Source organism: Pelodiscus sinensis, chromosome 2 (genome assembly GCF_049634645.1).
Source record: "Pelodiscus sinensis isolate JC-2024 chromosome 2, ASM4963464v1, whole genome shotgun sequence".
NCBI lineage: Eukaryota > Metazoa > Chordata > Testudines > Trionychidae > Pelodiscus > Pelodiscus sinensis.
The window spans coordinates 12215165-12231841 of record NC_134712.1 but is presented as its reverse complement, the minus strand read 5'-3'; the positions used below and the strand labels follow the sequence as shown (position 1 = coordinate 12231841).

The window sequence follows — 16677 nt, the reverse complement described above, 5'->3', positions numbered from 1 at the left end:
GATGTTATCCCAAATAACAATCCATGATAATGGTGACATTACCACAGAGGACGACAAAATATGTCCTGGGAGACCACCAAATATTTGGATCCATCCTGTCGCAGTCCAATGGGACTCTCTAGCAGGCTCCCTCTGCCTGCTGCGACCCCACATGCCACTCAAAGTGGACAGCTGCTAGAACCTGGATGTGTGTGTGGCATGCCTCTGTCCCCAGCACAATCCTCAGAGCTGGGCCGTGCTTGTGGGTGCATGCAGCATGTGGAGACTCACTGTCCCCTGCCCTCCACAGGGCACACCACAGAGTCACAGATGCTGGCCCCAGAAGCCAGCTGCTTTGACTTGGGAGTGTGGGGCTGTAGCAGCCAGAAAGCTTGCCCAAGGGGTCCGTTGGGCCATTGGCTTGGACCTGCCTCCCATAAGCAGCTCCCTGCCAGAGCCTACACCTGGCACCCCACCTCCTCCTGCACTTGAACCCTCTTGCCTTGGTCACAACTCCCTCCTGCACTCCCGCTCCAGGTCACAACTCCCTTCTGTATCCAAACTCCCTCCCAGACCCAGCATCCCCAATTCCCTACACCAACATTCCTTCAGTAACCAAACCTTCATCCCATAACCAAACCTGCATCCCCCTCTATTAACATTGTAGAAAAAGTACAGCCAGTGACCACTAACCAAATTCTTGGCATGGACCTTCAATAAAAATTATTGCCCACTCCTGCATTACTAGGTCAGAACAAGGTATCTCCACTCTATATTGAAGATTTTGATTTATTTTGATTTGTACTCTCAGCCTTCCCCTTCCTCTCTTAAAACAGAAAACTGCCACAACTGTTTCTTTAAAATAAGAACTAAAAAGCTATCCCTGAGGACTGATTGTGACCCTCGCTAAGCACTAGAAGATGGAAGAAATCACTAGAGGAGGCACAAATATTGAGACTAGGAGAAGCAAGCAAATGTACTGGTCTTTGAGAAACTTTCACTTACCTTAAAATGCAGTGTGTGCAAACAAACTTCTGCAGAGACTTTGAAACCAGGCCACATTTGGGACACTTTCCTCCCTTAAGAATATAATGTGAGAAATTGGTGATTATTTATAGTCCACTGACTGGTTGCTGATATGAGCAGCTAGCCCATTCTGCTGTAAAACTATGAAGCAAATCACTAGCAGGTGCAGTATAATAGCCTAGTGTAGGCTACACACAAACTTGGGAGAAGTTAGGACTATAGGGTCCTAACACTTATAGAATCACAGAACACTAGAACTGGATGGAACCTCAAAAGGTCTTCAAGTCCAGTCCCCTGAACTCATGGCAAGACCAAGCACCATCTAAAATCATCCCTGACAGGTGTGTCTAACCTGCTTTTAAAAATCTCCAGTGATTCTACAACCTCCCTAGACAATTACAGTGCTTAACCACCCTGACAGCTAGAACGTTTCTCCTAACTTTCAACCTAAACCTTCCATGTTGTAATTTAAGGTTATTGCTTCTTGTCCTGATCCCAATGAAAAAAAAAATAGCATTTTTCACTGACTTCTACTTTTCCGTATTCAAAACATTATGCAAATTAATATAATCAGGGAAGTATCAGCATCTGGTTTAATGCAGCACGTCCTTCTCCAAACATCAACAAAATGGGATTTTTAAAAATTATTTGTACTGCAGTAGTGCCTAAAGGGCCCAAAGACAAGGGCCTATTCTATTATGCATTTCATGGACACATTCCTTCACACCCCAAACAGCTTCCAGCTAAAGAATCATAACATGCACTTTAAAATGTTAGCCAGAATAATATTTGTGTTTTAAAAGTATATCCAAGGACATACAAAATCTTTTTTAAAAGAGCTACAACCATTTTAACAAGTCTGTTTCAGGAGGGAAAAAAAACAAAAAAATTATCCTCTCAATTTTCCAGTTTACAAGTGGAAGAAGCTCAGACTCTACAAGTTCACAGGGGAAATCACAGCTATGAGAATAATTGCTTTGATTTAATATGTAATGGTTTTATTTCATTTTTTAAAGAAATCTCAGTATATGATGGAAAGAATTGTAGCATACAGTATTTAGTTTAAGAGGCACCATCCCGTGTTAGAAACTCATTTTGCTTCACGCAGATCTGTCACTTCTGTAACGTGTGTCTTTTCACTAGTTGGAACGCAGATGTTATATTCACTATTGATTCCTATTTCAGCTAATCGCTGTAATGCAATTATATACCTGCAATCTGAATTGGAGCAGAGTGAGAATTCTTTAACTGGAGCAATTCTCTCCCATTTACAGTACCTTATTTGTCGTAATTTTTTAATTACCACTGTTACAAATGAATATGCTCATCACAATCTCTATTAAGAAATACATCTTTACAAAGCCATATAAAATCGGAGTAGGGTGTGTGTTTCACTAACTCCTTCAGTATTTTGAAACTGATGCAAAAGGTCCGGTTTAAGCAGTTATCCCAGGTCTTCATACTGAAGACACCAGATGCATCCAGAAAGAATAATCTTTTAGTGAGAGAGTAGGATAGCTCTTCCGCTAGTCCCGTGGTCACCAACCAGTAGATCGCGATCTACCGGTAGATCTCAGGGGCTCCAAGAGTAGCTCTTGAGCCCTCTCTGAACTGCGCACCTGCGCAGTACATTTACATTAGATTTCCTCATGTAATGTAGGCGGGGCTTCAAGGAAGGGGCGGGGCAGTAGATCTTTGCCTGTTCTGAGACTTAAAAAGTGATCTTGGGTGTAAAAAGGTTGGAGACCGCTGCGCTAGCCTAACAAAACACAAACTATTTGGAACAATTTCCCTATTGATACTAGCTACTAAAAGATGATCCTTCTGAGTGTTCAATAAGAAAATGTAGTTCTCACAATTCTGTAAAAGTAAATTGTCACTAATATTTGTAATTAATATTTACAAATTTGAGGTACACATTTTAATATTGTTTGAAAAACAACACTAAGGCGTCACATACCTGAACCTGCTGAGTTCAGATTGCTTGCAAAATAATCGTGCCCATAATTTAATTTTAAAACAAGCAAAATTGGCTTATAAACTACTAATACTACTCTTTCATGAAGTAATATATGTAAAACTCTTCTGCTTATTGCTGTTTTATGCCAGTGTTTCTAAGGAAAGAAATTTTCAGAATTCTTGGGTGTGTACAAACAGAATAATTTACAAACAGGAAAATGTTTGTGCCATGTGAATTACAATCATTATAAAAACTAATGGCATACACAGTATGCAAAGCATTATTCTACGGGGGAAAAACCCTCATTCTACAGCAACATACATAAGAGCCCTCTATTTAAAAATTAACTACAGACTTAGACCAATACTTGCTATTTTTCCTCAAAGTTCAATTTCCAGATTCCAGTATACATTTAAACCACAAGAAATTAAAAACAAGGGTTAGCAGATAAGAACACACGTGCTACTTAGTAGGGATGTTAAAAATGCATTTCAGCAGTTACACATTTACATACAGTGGCAGGAAGGTGGCCCTATGTGTGTACCGGCTCTCGCCTTCCCCACCCCTCCCTCTGGCGCTGCTGCGGGGGGGGGGGGGGGGGGAGGGGAGCTGGTGCTTGCAGGGAGCCCATTTAAAAGCTGCAAGCACTGGCTCCCACCTTGCACTGTTGCCTCTATTGGGGGAGGGGTACCCTGCATGTAACCACGAAGGTTAGCTGATGAGCCTAGGCTCATCGGTTAATCTTATACCCTAACACAGTGGTCTCCAACCTTTTTAAGCACAAGATCACTTTTTAAGTGTCAGAACAAGCCAAGGTCTACCCCATCCTTCCCCCAAGACTCCACTCTTTCCTTGAAGCCCTGCCCTCCCTGTTCTCCTCCTCTCCATCACTTGCTATCCCCAGCACTTATACGCTGTCAGGGTACGGCTACACTACTTCTTTTTTCGATTCTTCTGTAGGAAGAGGTTTTTCCAACATTTGGCCTGTCTAGACTGGGCCAAATGTCAGAAAAACCCCTTCTTTCAGAAGCCCCCTTATTCCTCGTGGAACAAGGAATACAGGGGTTGCCAAAAGAGCATGTTTGCTCTTCCGCCATAAAAAGAAGAACAACAAACGTTTCCCTGGACACAGAAGAGTTTTTCCGGGATATCTCTGGGTTGAGACAGAATGTGTGGGCTCTGGGGAGAGAATGAGGGATTTGGGTGCGAGAAGGGGTGAGAGGTGCAAGATCTGGGAGGGAATTTGAATGCAGGGGGAGGTAGAGAAGGGGATGCTGGCTTGGGGAGGCAGCTGCAGGCTAGGGAATGTTGGGATTGGGTGGAAGGTTGGGATGCTGAGCAAGCCACAAGTTGGTGGATGTGAGGGTGCAGAAGTTTGGGTTGGGTGCGTGAGGGGCTCAGGTCAGGGAGGTTGGGAATATTATGGGCTCAGGACACAGATTTGCGGTGTGTGGATAGTGCAGAAGTGTTGTGGCAGAAGACTGAGTATGTGGGGGTGCAGGAGTTTGAGGATGTGAGGGGCTCAGGACAGGTGGTTCCAGTGTATGAATGGCTCAGATTTGGGGTCGGGAGCGGTACAGAAATGTTATGATGCTGCGGCCAGATGAGGGCTTGGCTCCAATTGAGGATTTGTTGGCCAGGCTTCATTTTTAAATAAAATATTATGTCAAACACAAAAAGTTTCAGCATTGTCTTTATTTATGAGAAGGGTGGGGAACCTGTTTTGAATCAGGGGTCTCTAACCCACAGAAAAGTCAGTTGGGGCCACATAAGTGAGATGTAAAAAAAGTTAACTCCTCCAAAACCCCCCCAAGCCTCACTAATGTGGCCCCAACTGTGCTGGTGGGAACAGGGGACATGGTGCTGGGGCAGGGACAGGTTGCCAGTGGGGACAGAGGACTGAGCGCTGCAGCAGGGGACAGGGTGCTGGTGGGGGTAGGAACAGGGTGATTGGGCAGGTAGCAGGCTGCTAGTGGGTGCTGAAGCACGGAACAGGGTGCCGCAGCAGGGGACAGGGTGTTGGTGGGGGCAGAGAGTCCCTGGTGCGCGCCTCCTCCAGGGACTGCTAATCCCGCGCGCCCCCCCACCCCACAGCAAGTCCCCAGCATGCCACAGACCTGGTTCTTATACCACGCTGGCTGTTTGGGGAAGGGGAGCACCTAGTGCACTTCCTGAAACCCCGGAAGTAGCGTGTAGCTGCCGGATTTCCTTCCGCCTCACAGGAAGCCACCTCTACCTCCATTGTCACTGGAAGTAGCATTAGTGGGGCTTCTTAGGGTGGGGGAAAGTGGAGGACCCCCGAACACCTCACAATCGACTGGTCGGGCCCCCTTGATCAACCAGTCGATCATGATCAAAGGGTTGGTGACCACAGCCCTAACAAATGCCTACTATTTAGTATCAGACTGACTACAGACCTTTGCTGATGTTAAAAATAACTTGGGCCAGTTCCTTAAAAAAAACCAAACAAAACACACACACACACACACACACACAAACCAACCACTGTATACACTTCAAATTAACTGAGCTATACTTGTATGAAGTTTTGGGTTGCTCTTGTCAGTTGCTATAATGTAAGACAAACAAGATTGACCACTATAATACCTATCTGGTGTTCTCATTGGCTGAATTACAGAGTACAGTATATTCGAATTACTGCTACTCCCAATCTGGGCTAGAAACCTCTCCCACTACTTCAATGGGAGCACCAGGCAACTTCTTCCTTAATCTGCTAAAGTCCCGCATTCCTCTTTCCTCCTCACACAGTCACTAGACAACCAAGCAAAGCAACCAGCCATACAATTTTAGTCAGCTACTTAAAAAGTGCATCTATTTCTCTTATTTGCTGTTACTGCATGCTATCATAGTATTCCAGAACAGATTATAGCATTAACACAATCTATTTCAGAAACTTTCTACTACTGCTTCTGACAGGTTGGAGGAGAGTTTCAGAGTCCAGGGTGAAGTCACCTAGGATTTAAAGTTCAAGTACCACAAGAGATGTTCTGAGCCTTAGCAGAAAAGGAGCAAGAGCCATGAAATTGTAACTTACTGGAAGGAGGAGTCTGGACAGCACTTGTGCTGCAAGTGCAACTAAACGCAATCCTGAAAACTCTAAGAAATCTCTTATTTGTCAAATGGCTGGAGGGGAAGGGAAGAACGGAGATCATATGTAGCGATACGATATATAGCTATGGTAACAGTGAAATATTGGACATACATATTGGGAAACTCTCTTTGTATGGTTAACTTAGGGCCTAATCCTGCAAACTAGTCTGGATGGGTACCAGATCCACCAAATTGAGCAGCTTTGCAGGATTAGAGCCTTATAATTGTGAACTCTTCAGACAAGGATTGTATGTGTCTGTATGATGGTCTTGAATGGAGTGCCTAATTATACTACCAAAATATAAATAACCTATTTCACTCTGTCTTACCATAGGTCAAATGCCAGCTCTCGGGTATGCTTTAGCATTATGCTCACTACAGAGATAAGAGAAATACCATTATTTTTACTAACGGTTGAAAGTACTCAAATTAGAAAAAAACGGGGCATTGTCCTTTAAATATTTTTTTCCAGTTTGAGGGTTTACTCTGAAAGAGAAGCCCCACTATCTCTCAACTTTCAAAGCAAACAGTATCAAGCAAAAAAATCTTGACTGTCAAGGTGTGACATGACACAGCAGGAACACAAATGTGAGTTAAAAAAACACCCTGCAAATGTGGTTTATTATTTACCTATTATTTTCTTATGTTAGCCAAGCATTCATGGTTTGCTACTGGTGTGAATTAAAGATGTAAAAGACTAGTCAACTATCTGATAAAATACTATCCAATAAGCAAATGGTTGACTAGTTGATATCTCCCCCTTTGCTGCCTCTATAAGATAAACAGACAGCAAAGGGTAGGGTGGGTGGAGGGCTAGGGGAAGAAGGGGTAATTCAAAGTGGCAGTGCCGCATTGCAGTGCTGCCACTTTGAAACCCCAAAGCGGCTTTTCAAAGGGGTAGCTGCAGAGCCCGGGGTCAGCTGGAGAGTCCATGGCTGCCCTCTCAAAAGGCGCAGAGGCGACAATTTCAAAGGGGAAGAGGTCCCACAGCTGATTAGCTGTGCAGCACCTTTCCCTTTGAAACTGCGGCCTCATCCCATTTTAAAGAGGGCAGTGGAGCCCAGGGTCAGTTGGGGACTCCCCAGCTGACCCTGGTTCCGCACAGCACTTACCAGGAACCCAGAGTCAGCTGGGGACTCGTCAGCTTACCCTGGGCTCCTAGCAGCATATTGTGTAGCATGGAGCCCAGAGTCAGCGAGGGATTGAGAGTCCCCCGCTGACCCTGGGCTCCATGGCTTTTAAATGCACAAAAGCCCCCCCTCCCCCGCTGAGGACTCTTATTCATTTCAAAGCAAGCATGCCATATGCAGCCAGGAGGAGTCAGCAGGGGCTCTTGTACATTTCAAAGGAGGAAAGCAGAAGTGCCTATTGACTAGTTGATGCAAATTCCATCAACTTGTCAACTAGTCAATTAACCGCATTTTAACATCCTTAGTGTGAATTCAGAAGTACTGGGCTGCTGGAAGTTTTATTTATGATTTAAATTGTGTCCATACATGTACTTTACATGGGGTTTTCCCCAGAGGAAAAAGTCCTCTCAGTCCAAAATATCTTTGGTTACTAGAATGTCCTCAAAGGGTACCACAGCAGTTGTACAGAAGTTTAAAATACTCTTGAGAAAATGTCTACCACCAACTGCAGAGAAAATCTAAGCAATGCAGCAAGATGTTAGAGTTCTCAATTAAACACCACCATGATAGGCCTGGCATTCCCTCCATTATTCCAAATCTAGTGACTTCCACAACATTGCAGATCTAAATGTACCCCTTTCGAAAACACTGCAGAAATAATTTTCAAATACTGTGTATAGGTTCTCGTTTTCATGCTGGACACTTTCAACTCCCATTGAATTCCATGTCATTTGCACGTGTTCTGAACTTCGGAGGGAGGGAGGAGAGGGAAGAAGGCTAGGAAGGCTCATGGACATTAAGGCCAGAAGGGACCATCATGCTAATCTAGTCTGACCTCCGGTACATTGCAGACCACAGAACCTTGCCCACCCACTTTTGCACTAGACCCATAACCTCTGGCTGAGCTACTGAAGTCCTCATATCAGGATTTAATGACTTGAAGTTACAGAGAATCCACCATTTACACTAGGTTAAACTATGTGACCTATATCCCATGATGTCAAGGAAAGCAAAAATATGCGAGGGTTTCTGTTAATCTGACCCAGGGGAAAATTCTTTCCCAACCATCCCCAAATATGGCAGTCAGCTGAACCTTGTGCATTTTGGCAAGACTCAACAGCTGGCAAAAAGTCCTCTCAAGTAAGGCATACAAAAATTAGCAGACGTGTCAATTTTGGCCTTAATCTCTATCCTTCAATTTCTGATCTGTAAAACAGAATAATAATTCCACCTTAATCACATGAGCACTCTGAAGGTAAGCTCATTTATGAATACAAAGCACTGAAAGGCTACAGTATGGAGTGTCATAAAAACACATGAATAAATTAATCTATGATTCACTTTTGAGTGATACACTTAAGAGAAGCATTACCCTTCCTCTCCCTCCACACACACTTGGCAAGGAATAGTTACTGCATAGGTACCCATTTGGATTGCACAAAGTGTGGATGGCACTCTGTACAAGGCAATGGTCCTGTGGAAAAAAATTGCATGCACGTGTAGTTACAGACTATTATGATGCATATGCACATACAGGCTGAATTAAGGTGGGACGGGCAATCTAAATCCTAGCATTAACTAACCTTTAAATTGAACTTTACAACCTTAAAGATCTTAACACTTTTTTATATTAAAAAAGACATTTTCATTGTGAATGTTTGTTTAATGAGACGTCAACATGCTAGTATTTTCAGAATGTAAACTCTAAAAGCAAATACATAAAAACACAGCTAGTGCTATATGAGGACAAGATGAATCAACGAAGTCCGCCAAGAAGCAAACTTATACAACACCTTCCCACATTCTTTTAATTTCAGTTTAGCTAACTAGTGTGCTACCTAAACAAGGTAGAAATTACATCATTTTTTTTTTTTAAAAATGGTCTTTTAAGAAAGCTCATGATTATTAGCAATACTTGGTATTTGCATATTGTTTTACATTTTTAAATCTACACAGGATATTCTGTTTCAGTTACCAATACCTCACACGGATATAGGTAGACAAACAAGGTTGCAAAGCAAACATAAAATGATTTGGTAGCCCCTAATAACTGCTTTGAACAGCTGTAAGTAAACAAGGGTTAAGGCTGTATAATGTGCTTTAAGAGTTCTCAGACATTTATGGGATTCTTTTCTAAGGGGAGCAGGGTGAAGGAAGAAAATAGAAAGAAGAAAAGGAAGCCAGGCAAAGACACAGAACAATTCAATGACGACCATTAAAAGCTATTTATGGAAAGGTCCAAATTAGCTGCCTAAATGAAGCAAATTCTGATTGAAGCAATTTATTGCTTTTAGTACCAGCTATCAGAGAAAATTATGTTTATTTCCCCCTTGCAAAACAGCTCTCTTTACTCCTTTTTATACTGAAAATTAATATCCTGTTAAGAATTAATGATTAACGGAATCCTCAGTGTTTTATGTGGCAAAGCAAGATTTTATTTTATTATTTTAATTAGACTTTACTATAAGATACAGCACAATAAGAACTCCAGTTGTGTATGTAAAACTCTGATTATCAATTCGGATAGGTAGCAAGCAACAATGGTTTGATAAAAATCAGAAATACTAGTATAGGCTAGAATGCATATCTTTTTCCGCTTTTATTTCAAAAGAAAGAGGCTTTCAAAATTTTGCACAGCTACATAAGGCAAAATTTTGGAAAAACCTGCTCTTTAGAACCATCCCTTCCTCCTCATAAAACAAGGTTGAGGGGTGGTGAAAGAACACGTCCGCTTTTCTGATTTTTTTTCTTCAGAAAATCGGACGCATTCCTTGGACACGGCATTGCTCCGGTATCCTGGAAAAGTGCTGCAGTGTAGATAAAGAAAGCATGTATAACTACTTCTCACATCTGACTTTAACAAGCTCCTGTTCTAAAAGTTCATACTGAAAGTTACAGTCATGTGAGAATTAAGGGTTGCCTGCATATATATGTTCACAGCAGCTAAATGTCTCCCTTCTGAAGTTTCACTGCTGCTATTATATGGCGTAGGCTTCCTTTTAATTGAGCAATAGGCTTAGTTTCCTAGACATAGCCCAGGTGTCTACACTCGTGGCTTCTTGCACAATATGCAAATGAGGCTAAGCGTGGAATATCGACGAGCCTCATTTGCATACCTAATGACCCACCATTTTTTTCAGAAGAGGCTCTTGCGCAAGAAGGAGCGTCTACACTGCCTCTTCTTGCGCAAGAAAAACCCTCTTGCGCAATTCCGTTCTCCCCGAAAAGTAATAGGTGTAACGGCCTTGCACGCTTAGCCTCATTTGCATATTACTTGCGCAAGAAGCCGCGAGTGTAGACGTAGCCCTGGTGTGCGTGTTAAGGCAATTCAATTTGTCACCATATTAAAACATGAAAAATTATAATTGTGATTAGGTTTCTGAAGTCAGAACAGTATAGGCTGAGATACTCATGTCCAAGCTGAAGATCCCCTATCCTCAGAAAATATTAGTATATCTCTGTTGTGGCTCGATGCCATAATAGCAAAGATTAGCCTAAACTGCAAGACATTTTCAGTTAACAGAGGTTACTGAAACAGGAGGAGGCTGGGGGAAAAGTAGTTACAAAGGAGAGCCCTGTGTTTTAAATGAACAAAAAATAGCGTAAGCCACCTTTTTGGGGGGGGGGGAGAAGAGATCAAAATCTGAATTATCTAAGACGACATTTGGCTGTACATGGACAGCTCTATTTTAGGGTCATAATCTTCCTGTTAGAAAGCCAGCAGGAAAGGCACTGAGGTCCTTATGAAGCTCTGGAATGTTCATATTCTGAAATTTCACTGGCATGTTCTGTAGTGTTTTGAAGGGGCAGAGGGTGGGCTGCAAGAGAGGCAGGGGACTAGAACTCAGCCAGCACTATGGGTGCCAGACAATATTTCCTCTAAGAGAAACAAAGAAATTGCTGGATGAAGAAAGTCCACTACATTTATATAGTATTGTAATGTTTTATGAGTGTTAACCCACTTTTTTTGTTCTCTAAATAGGCGGCTGTCTATACACTAGTTGTTTCATTTTGCACTAGCCTTAGTGTGTGTGTGTGGGGGGGGGGGTAGGTCTTTGAATTCTTGCCATGTCAAATTGTTGTTCAACTTTAGATTTGTCCCCCCCCCCCCCCCCCCCCGCCGTGTTTGACTGTAGATCAAACAGCTTGCAGTACCTTTCTTTTTCCTGTACGATTTAATATGCCTCAAAAGAACCCTCAAACATGCAGCCATAGTATCTAGGACACTCCTTGTGAAACTAACACGGTTACCCCTGAGAAATATGAAACTGTTGCTGTAGTGTGAGATTTAGTAGAAACCAATAGCAAATATAATTGAAAATGTCAGGGGATGCCCCTCCAAAATAGCAGCATTCCATTCCAGTTGTTCAGGCTTGCAACAAACTAAACCTAAGTCACATTTGTTCCTAAATCTGAGGCCCTCTAACCCTCTTTTACAAAAAAAAACCCAGACATGCCTTAACTTTTTTGAATAGTTATTTTTAACAACCTGACTGACCCTGTTATAAGTAGTAGGTCCAATTTTCCAGTGCAACCTCTAGACCAAAAAGATCCTGCATAGTTTACCCTGTTTTACTTCATGCTTTTGTGTGTGTTTAATTGGAAGATTTTATATAGATATGACTTTCCATCCAGGTGGTTCCAGCTGCTCTTGCCTCATTGAGGGTTTGAGATGATCCTATCTCTACAGTACAAATGTACAGAGTCAAACAGTTCTCTGCATAGCTGTTTTAATGCTCACCCCTGAGCAAGAGTAGAATGGTACAGCTAAATCACACATATGCTGAAAAGGACACTCAGAAGTTCATTATGCATTTTCAATCTGGTCCTTTTTTAGATTTTGAAATGAACATTTCAGAAATTGTACATGACAGTCACTTAAAACTCCATCTGGTATTTTTGATTTACATAAAGACATTCCATGCTAAAATTGTGTAAATTGTTCACCAGTGTAATTAGTCATTGAACAATTTATGAAGGATTGTGGTGGCTTCTCCATTACTGATAATTTTAAAATCAAGACTAGATGTTCTTTTCTAAAAAAATATGCTGTTCTTGGAATTTTCTTTAGGTAAGTTCTATGACCTCTGTTATATAAGGGGTCAGACTATCACAAGGCTATGAACATTACGAGCACTGTATTTCCCCACCCAAAGAACACTACAAAAATTCTCTAAAAAAAGATTAAACAAAAGCAAAGCTTCTAGTACCTCTGTTTGGGAGAGCATTGTAATAATGTAGTTTTCTTTAATAAAAAGCAACTTTGAAACTACAGAAATGGACAACCCAAGCAACCTTAACTCCACCCTGCCTGCTACCATCTTCAAACTTGCTCACTAAGCACAGCCAGTGAAAGACCAACTTATCTCTAGAAGAGATTTCATATGTATTTAAGAAGTTTGAAGATCAGGAACTTAAATCCACTTCTCTCCTCCACGGTATGCCTCTGAGATTTAGGAACAAATGTGAGTTAGGTTTAGGTTGTCGCAAGCCTGAACGAATGGAATGCTGCTATTTCGGAGGGGGCATCCCTTGACATTCTCAATTATATTTGCTATTGGTTTCTATTAAATCTCACACTACAGCAACAGTTTCACATTTCTCAGAGGGGTAACCGTGTTAGTTTTATTTTCTAAACAAGGAGTCCTGTGGCACCTTAAAGACTAACAGACTTATTTGAACATAAGCTTTTGTGGCAGTCATGCACAAGAGTAAAGAATCTGGTTAGAGTATCTCTCAGAATTCATTGATGTAATGAAGATGTGTGTGTTTTTGAGGACAGAATTCTCTTCCAATTTTCAGTTCTGCAGGCATTGACAGTTACAGTTTGAGTGATCTTCAATGTACATTTTCCATGCCTTTTTTTTTAAATGAATTTCCACACTAACATTTATAGAAAATCGGTACCAATGTCAAGTGCTTTTGCCCTCTAAAAATGGTTAACATTTAAAATCCTAAACTCAGTTTAGGTGTTTTGCCTGGGAGTTCCCCTTCTAGAAAATAAAATAAAATGCATACTTGCTTAGTTTATGAACTTCAGAAGGATGGACCCTGATCCTCTTCAGATTAACATCCCTAATAAGCAGGTTAGTTAATTGCAAGTAATCAACTAATTGACAAGTCAATGGAATTTCCATCAACTATTCAATTAGTTGATATGGGGGAAGAGGGTAGAAGAGAACTGCAGAGCCACAGTGGGATTAGCTCCTGAGCCAGGAACTAACCGCACTACGGCTATGATTTTTTAACTGTATTAAGAGCTGCCAGGCTCTTAATACATTAAAAAGCAGACACGCAGAGTTTGGCATCAGATGCAAGCCAGGAATTAGCTGATTTCTGGCTTGCACCAGTCCCCTATTATGCCTTTGCCTCTTTTAGTTCCCCAAGATGGTGCTGGGGGGGGAAAAACTGACTTTTAGGCTGGCTCCCCCCAACACTGAGAAAGTCAGCAAGAAGGGAGGAAGCAACGAGTCACTACTTGACTACCTGATAAGCATATGCTTAGAGTATTCGACTACATCTCTACTGCTTATCGCATCCAACACAAGGGCTACGTCTAGATTTACGAAAAAGGGATGCAAAGGGATGTGAATTAGACGAATCGCAATTGCTAATGAAGCAGGGATTTAAATGTCCCCCGCTTCATTAGCATAAAAATGGCACGGAGCTCTGCCGGAAAAAAAGTGCCATTCTAGATGCGGATCTTTCGGAAAATAAAGCCTTTTCCGAAAGATCCCTTATCCCTCTTAAAATAAGGAATCTTTCAGAAAAGGCTTTATTTTCCGAAAGATCTGCGTCTAGACTGGCGCTTTTTTCCGGCAAAGCTCTGTGCCAGAAAAAAGCAGCAGCCATTTTTATGCTAATGAAGCGGGGGAGATTTAAAGCCCCGCTTCATTAGCAATTGTGATATGTCTAATTTGCATCCCCTTTACGAAAAAAGGATGCAATCTAGACGTAGCCAAGGAGAGGGAGCTTTGCATGGTGTAAAGAAGGAAGGGTGTAACAGGAATCTATATATGAAGCTATTTCTAAGGCTTTGTCTACACTGCCTCTTGTGGATCAGCGGTCTGAGAACACGCCACCTTACATAAATCTTATCTGCTAAAGTGCTGGTGTGTACAGCACTATGGCTGCAGGAGAGTTTCTCCTGCTAACACAACTAATGGTCTTTGTTGGAGGTGGTTTAATTATGCTGACAGTAGAGCTCTCTCCTGATGACAAAGTTAGCCTAAAGAGAGGACTTCACAGAAACACAGTTGTACCAGTACAACTGTGCCACTGTAAGATCAGTGGTGTAGATGTAACCAAAAAGACTAAAAGGGTCCTCTGTTTTTTCCTACATCAGCACTACTATTCATTTCCCAAATGGCACTTGCCTATTTACTCTCCCTCCAAATCTACCCTCTCCTCTGCATAAGGGTTCATTACATGCTATTCTTCTACTAGAGCTATGCATTCAAAAAAGTTCCACATTGAGACTGAAATAACTAAATACCTCTGCCAACTATTCTCAACCTTGAACCAGCCAAAGGCACATGTCCTCACCAACAGCAACAGACACACTTGGTATTTGTTAGCTCCACAACAATTTGGACCCCTCCCCCCAAAAAAGTCACTTCATTAGTCAATCTTATCTCCCAAATGACAAAATGACATGCCCAATTTCCATAAAGATATCCAGATGCATTACATTCTGCAAGATTCCTACCAGTGAAATTTAAAAAAACAAAAAACATTGATTTAGCGAGCAGCGAAGCAGAAGGATTTTTAAGAGCACTAATGTGAGAAGGTAGTTTCATTCTTAACTAGGAAAAAAAGACTCTCCCCCTTATGCATGACTGAACACTGATTATAGAACAAGGTTATAGCACCAGTTTATTTAAAGGCAGAATTCCTTTCTGGGCCAAGATAAGAAGGGCATACGTGACAACATACCAAGTGCTTGATTCTTGAGTCCTAACAACTCCTATAAAACTTCTGTTGAAGCCAGCAGAGGACCAGCTATATCACAGAATTGTATCCTGTGTAATTAAAGCATTATCCTATGTATAACTGGCATGTAACAAACTATACTCATTATAAACTCCATTTCATTTATATCTGTTTCCACATCCACATGCAGCACTGGATGCAAAGTGATCTAGGAGCACTGTCTATTATTGGACAATAGCTGGAGGATTCACTGTGCTGTAATCCAAATTAAGGATGTTAAATTTAGATTAATGAAGTAATCCACCAGTTGATGTAGTTTGCATCGACTATTTGATAAGTCAATAAGGGCGCCTCCACCTTTGAAATGTAGCAACAGCCCTGCCGGCTCTTGCTACATCTCAAAGGCAGAAGCACCACGGAGGGCACAGCCAGCAGGGGACTTAAAGTCCCCCACTGGCCCCACACTCCCTGCTTTTGAAATGTACAAGAGCCTCCCAGCTTTTGTACATTTCAAAGCAGGGAGCATGGGGCCAGCAGGGACTGAGTCCCCAGCTCACCCCAGGCTCCCCGCCAGGCTTCTGCTTTTGTAGCTCTCGCTATATTTCAAAGGCGGAAGCGCCGCCAGTTCCCTATTGTGCCCCTGCCCTGCTCCCCACAGAGACGGTGCTGGGAAGAACCGGCTTTTAAGCTGGTTTCCCCCAGCATAGGATCATGCTTACCCCCCCAAGGTGTGGTGGGGGGAGCGACTAGTCAAGTCACTAGTCAACTATCAGATAAGCATTTGCTTATCAGATAGTCAAATAGTTGCTTACATCCCTACTCCAAGTCACTTATCTAAACCAGCAACAATGGTTGAGTAATGAATGTTTGTAGCAAATATGTGTGTAGACATCTGATATAGTAGAAAGCTAAACTTATTACCATGCACTTCCAAGGCCAAACAGTTTTTCCATGTGTGAAAATTACAGGATGGGATGCAGAATACACTTTATATTAATATTCAAGGAGCACACAAAAGTCACTGCTTGGAACCATTAGACATGGAAGGTACAAACAACTCAAGGAAAAGCTGATGTCACTACCATATACGTTTCAGCAGCACTGGCTTTCCATATGCCAAGATAAACATAAGTTTATCTGAGCCAAACAGGTACTCAAGAGTAACAAACCTCACATTTATGATTTCATTATGATCCTGAAGGTAAACAGTCATTTTAGGGGAAAAAAAAAGAAAGTTAGGAACTACATCAGGACACTAAATTGAAGAATATAATCCACAGGTATTTGGAACTCTGAAATGGCCACAGTAAGTGTCTAAAGAAAGAGTAAGTGAAAGCAAAAAGGTACTTAAGGCAGTAACACAAATTGGTGCCTAGTACTTATGGAGAAAAGGGTTCAAGTTTAATTTATCCATGCTAAAAATATGACTTATGTTGATTGATCTCAGTAGTTCTCCAGAAGGGCCACACTGGCCCAAGGCCCATCTAGTCCAGTGTCCAGTCTTCCAACAGAGGCCAATCCCAAATTCAAGTATTAAAC

The 16677-nt window shown here is 41.9% G+C and overlaps 1 protein-coding gene across 2 annotated transcripts in view; it reads right to left on the bottom strand.

Annotated features, from left to right (window-relative positions):
- Positions 1 to 16677, bottom strand: part of ZFAT (zinc finger and AT-hook domain containing) — a 270939-nt gene that overhangs the window by 247517 nt on the left and 6745 nt on the right. For both annotated transcript variants that reach the window (XM_075920086.1, XM_075920084.1), the window contains one exon: positions 985 to 1058. The gene's annotated coding sequence lies outside the window, so the exon portion shown is untranslated. The remainder of the gene's footprint in view (positions 1 to 984; positions 1059 to 16677) is intronic.